This window comes from Cucumis melo, chromosome 4, assembly GCF_025177605.1.
Source record: "Cucumis melo cultivar AY chromosome 4, USDA_Cmelo_AY_1.0, whole genome shotgun sequence".
In the NCBI taxonomy this organism is placed as follows: Eukaryota; Viridiplantae; Streptophyta; class Magnoliopsida; order Cucurbitales; family Cucurbitaceae; genus Cucumis; species Cucumis melo.
The window spans coordinates 5567026-5573025 of NC_066860.1; positions in this window are offsets into that span (position 1 = coordinate 5567026).

Sequence of the window (6000 nt, forward strand, 5' to 3'; positions counted from 1 at the left end):
TTATCATGAATGTTATCACCAATATATCAGTTCTTTCTTTATTATTATTCTACTCAATGTCGTCCTCTTGATTTGCTTCAAGATTTCAATTTGAAAAAATAAATAAATAAAGGGTAGGGAGAAGGAAATGGTATATGAGAGATTTAAATTTTTTTGAAGAAAAAGAAACAAAATTATTTTAAATTTTGGTTTTATTTGATTCAAGTGGTGTTGACATAAAAGATTTATGGACTAAATTTGTAAGATTTCTTGGTTATTTTTCAATTTAATTAATATAATTAATCTAGAGCCTAATCATTCAATTATACAAGCCACGTCATTATTCTGTTAACTCTTACAACGGGGACCAAAGTAAGTTTTTTCAATAGTTAAAGCACCAAAACATACACTTTTAAAATTATAGGGACCAAAATAGAACAAGATACAAAATTCAAGTACCAAAATAAGATTTTAACAAAAAAATTAACTCCTTCATCCAGAAATGCAATTTTTAGGTTCCAATTAAAATTAAGTTTTGGTTTTGTAATACTTTCGCTGTGCAAGAGCTTTCATCTCTTCAAGTTGATCTATTAAGTTCAGACAGAATTGAAGTATATAGTTTCCATTTCGAGGTCCATGGATTTCATCCTCCAGTCACGTTCCACGTCATTCACTGCCTGTTTATAGGTTAATGGACCCTTTACGCCATAATCAGATATGATGACTTGAGTTTCAATTAAACCCAAGTAAAGATCAGGCTGATGAACAATCCTTCCACTACGTCGAGGCTCTCTTAACTCTTGAGAAGAATGTGATTGACCAGATTTTTCCTAGTTTTATCGACTACTTTAGTGGATGAATTGGGTATATTTGTAGCATATTTGAAAATCTCATTTAATACTAGTTTACTATGAGGTTGACGATCCTCGATGTGGTCTTCCTCTAAGACTACTTTATTATCTTGAGGATCATAAAACAAACCACCTCTTAATTCCTTAAAATATATAACCTACGGATAGGCATAATTTTGAATGATGTTCCAATTTCTTAAGATTTTACACCAACATGTGTATCAGCCATCCCCAAATTTTAAAGTGACGTAAACTTCCTTTACGTCCTTTCCATAGCTCATAAGTTGTTTATGAAACACTTTTAGGGGGAACATTATTCAAAATATAGACAACTGTCTCTAAAGCATATCCGCAAAAGGAATTTGGTAACAGAGCAAAGCCCATAGAGTGAACCATGTCAAATAAGGTTTTGTTTCTTTTTTCTGATACACCATTCTGCTGAAGCATACTAAGTGCAAAGAGTTGTGACTTGATTTCATGTTCTATCAAATAGTATTAAAATCGTAAGTCCATATACTATCCACCTCGATCTGATTGAAGTATCTTTATTGTTTTACCTAATTCATTCTCAACTTTAGCCTTATATTCTTTGAACTTTTCAAGAGAATCAAACTCGTGACATACTAAGTAAACATGAACAAATCTTGGATAGTCATTGATTAAATGAATGAAACTGATGAAATATTCATACCTACCTCGAGCTTTAACATTCATTGGTCGATAGAGATCCGAATGTACGAGCTCTAAAGGTACTTTGGCTCTAAGATCTTTTCCAGTAAAAGATCGCTTGGTCATTTTTCCTTCAAAACAAGATTGATAAGGAGGTAAAGAGTTATATTCTAACTGACTTAGAAGTCCACTCTTAACTAATCTCCCAATCCTATTGAAATTTACGTAATCAAGTCTCAAGTGCTATAAATGGGAATTAAAAGAAACTTTTTGTGTTTTACTCTGAGTTTTTGTTCTTCTTTCAGTATTTAAGACAAAATTTTCTCTAGTTGATCTTAACTTATAAAGGTTGTTTTTAAGTATAGCAAAACGAACTTGAATACCTTTATAGAAAATAAATGCTTCATTAATTTCAAAAGGTATTTAATACATTTGTTCCAAAATACAAGAGATAGATATTTTTTTTTTTTTCATTTGAGGTACATACAAAATATTCTTAAGTCCATGGTAAGGTTCTGGAATCGCTGGAGCTCGTTTAGAAGGATTGTCATATTAAACTATATCTTATTCAGAGACACATTCATCTAAAATGGTATGAAGCTCCTCAAAAGAGAATCTAAGAAAAAACTAACCTGATTAGCCTTGTTGATGGTACCACCATTTACTTCAACAATATTAAAGTGCATCATCATGTCTAGGACATGTTCTCTAACTGATGTCTTATCCTTCATTCGCTTAGTGTAAATGTATTTGATTGGCTCGTGTCTTAGAGACGATTTTGATTTCCCAAACATTTTTCTTAATAAATTCATAATCTCAAATATATTAGATTAGGTTTACAAAGATAAATTCAAGATTGTACAAGAGATATCACATGTGCTCATTATAAAATACTTTAATATTTAACCTACAAGGGACCAGTATAACTTTTATACTGGATTTTCACCTACAATGTCTAGATGATAAACCAGTTTTATAACCTTACATCTCTCACGCATGCTCATAAAACTAGGTTAACTAGGCTTAAGAACTGATTACGATCTCTAAGTAGCAGGTGTTTTGTGAACTGTCAATTTAAGAACCTTCAACCTTAGTCATCTTATCTGACTTCTTGACCAGATCGAATAAGGTGAGTTTCTTGTAACCAGTAACAAGATATCGACCTAGTTTTATAAAAAAAAAAAAAAAAAGAAGGTTGATATGTTTAACCTAGGTGAGCACATGCAACTTATCTTTGTTATAGATTTTAAAAGTCTAATTCATTTTGTAACACTTATAAATTATAAATAAATAGACAACACTATAACATTCTTCCAAACATTATATAACTATTATACAAAAAAATCAATTAATATAAATTTTAATTTATTTAACATTTAATTAAACCAAATAAATCAAAAAATAATTAATTAATTAAATTCATTAGATCATATTTAATCAAAATTAATTCAAAACATATTAATTAATTAACATGCATACTATACATTATAACCATTATAACAAGTACCGAACATGTTAATCTACAATGGATGTTTAAATCTAAATGACATACTATATACACAGAAATGTTCAATTTAATTAAAACATTCATTAAATATGCACAATTAATAAAACAAACTCAAATTGGACCGGGTTTTGACAATCTTTTAAGGGAAAACAATTTAAATAAATGAAGAACTCGGGCTAGAACACTTCCAAACGACCCAAATAGCCTAGAAATAGCTTGAACCGGAAAAAATGGTCTAAAAATAGGCTAAATCGACCAATATTGGTCAAACCAACCCAACCGGTTCAGTTGAACCGGTCCAGTCCACCCATCTTCTTCTTCATTTCTCGTGAACACAGTGAACAAATTTCCGGATTTCAAGCTCCAGGTGCACTGTTTTCTTTCAGCCAGCCATGGATGCAAGTTTGGATCTCAATTTTCAGCACGATTTCAACCCGAAAAAATCTCTAAAAATTACACAATACTCTTTACACACCCAAGAATATATACAACTCAATAGATACAGCTTTAATCAACTAAAAAAGCTTGGAAAATTTTCCAAAACGTAGGATTCAAAAAATGAGCAACCAAGAACATTTGATGAAAAAAATAACATCCACCACATGAAACTGAGTATTCCAAACATGCTCTGATACCAATGGATGGATGAACAAGCATGACAACAAAAGTAGAATTCAAAATAACACTCTAATTTCATCGAATGAACATGACATTGTAATTGAAAAAAAAATCAAGAACACTAATCTTTAAATTTGAAATTCACCTGTAATACTTGATCGGTTTCGTCGATCAATTTCTAGAATTTCAAGCAGTAGACGATCATGCGAGTTAGAATCGAATTGATGATCAATTTTACTGTGTATTTGAGTAGGGGTGTAAACGGGTTAGGTTGGGTTGAGTTGAGAGACATTCTCAACTCAACCCATATTTTCTGATTGGTTGGTTTGCCTGTAACGCCCCAAAATTTCGAGGTAAGTTTTAACTTTTTTATGTTAATTTTCGAGAATTTAAAATTTTGAGTGTTAAATTTTATTTGGTTTAGAGGAGAAAAGAAAAATAAAATGAAAGGTATAAATTTTAATAATATGATATAATAATAATAATAATAATAATAATAATAATGTAATATAAATTATATTATTATTATTATTATTATTATTATTATTATATTTTTTTTTAAACCCTTAACCGCTCGCCGTCCCCTTCTGTTCATTTCGGCGTCTCTTCTCCGCCGCCATCGTCCGTGCAGGTTACGTCCTTTCTACACCAGCAATGTCGGACGAATGCGAGGGAGTCAGCCGTCTCTACCCGCAGTCGGTAGTCCGTCAACTCTTCCATCTTCATCCTTTTCGTCCCAGAATCGTCGTCGCTGTACCGCTCATTTTCGCCGTCATGCGTCCCTCTTTCAGCCGTCGTCGCGTGAAGCAGAAAAATAGCTGTTCACATATGCGCTGGCTACAAACGACCGAGGCAAGTCGAGCGAGCTGAACCAAGCCAAGCCGAGCCGCGAGCTAAACCAGCCAAGTCGATTTTCCAAGTCAATCTCGTTATCCACCGAGCCACTTAAGCCATGTCCATTCGTGCCGAGTCTTGGTAAGGACAATGTGAGGAATTTCTAACATTTTCAATAGTCAATGCAAGTTTAAATGTTGAATTAAAATGTTGAACTTATTGGTTGGGTTAACTGTTGATCCCCTGAAGGTGTTAGCGAGGTGACGCTCAGGTTCTCGGGTGTTACGGCAAGTGTAGTTGGAGCCAACTCTCCTCTATTTGGGTAAGTTGGTAGATGTTGCTTTGGAACGTGTTGTAATGTGAATTTTTGGTGATGTCATTGTTAAACCCTTATGTTTGTGTTTAGGTGGATTCGTTTGGACGTCGAATTGAACAAGAATTTTAGCTACAGTTCAGGTAAGGGATTTTCTACTACTGGACCTCAGACCGAGACTGGAAACGTAGTAACCTACATGTGAATTATATGATAGCAACTGTACCAAATTGATTGATGCATGTTTGCCTAGAAAACATCACTAATATGCACTCTTGACTGATTAAATGTCACGTGATCGTTAGTTGTAGCCTATGTACTTATATACGTTAATGAGTTATTTCTACGAATAGGCACAGATGCCCAAATGTTTTGTGTACTGTAGTTATGTTGATGGGCTGTGCTGTTAACTGGAATAGTAATGTCGATGGATTATGAAAATCTTAATGTTATGTAAAGTTGAAGTCTGTTGTCGGGATACTGGTTATGGAGTTACGTCATGGAGGGACTAAGAGTTCAGAAACCTCTTGTGTAGATTGTGTATATGCTGTTGAACTGTGCTATAGACTGAATACGACTGTTATGCATAATATGGACGTTATGCATAACATAGATTACCTGTAGATGTGCTAGAGTTTGAACTGAGACGAACTACCGTCAGGTGAATTCACAAAGTGATGATTTGACTAGTTGATTGGATTTAAGGAAATGTCACGATGACGTGTGAATTAGATATACTTATAGCGACTGAGAAGACTGTTGATTAAACCTAAACTATCTGACTGGCTAAGCTTATAACTGAACCATTAACTTGTATTGTGATGTGACTATTGTAAATGGTTTAGTATGGAATAGGGGGTAACGATTAGCTTTATCTATGGGGTAGCATACCTTACAGGCACAGTGTCCTTCGAGATCACTAAACTAATATGTGCATCCTTCGGGATCACGAGACTGATATATGTATTTTTCAAGATCACGAGACTGATATGTGCATCCTTCGAGATCACTAGACTGATATGTACATCCTTCGGAATCACTAGACTGATATGTGTATCATTCAGGATCACTCGACTGATATGTGCATCCTTCGGAATCACTAGACTGATATGTGCATCCTTCGAGATTACTAGACTGATATGTGCATCCGACGGGATCACTAGGCTGATTGATGTGTGCGTTTTACGGAACCACTAGACTTTTTATGTAGGGTACCCCCTTAATAGGAA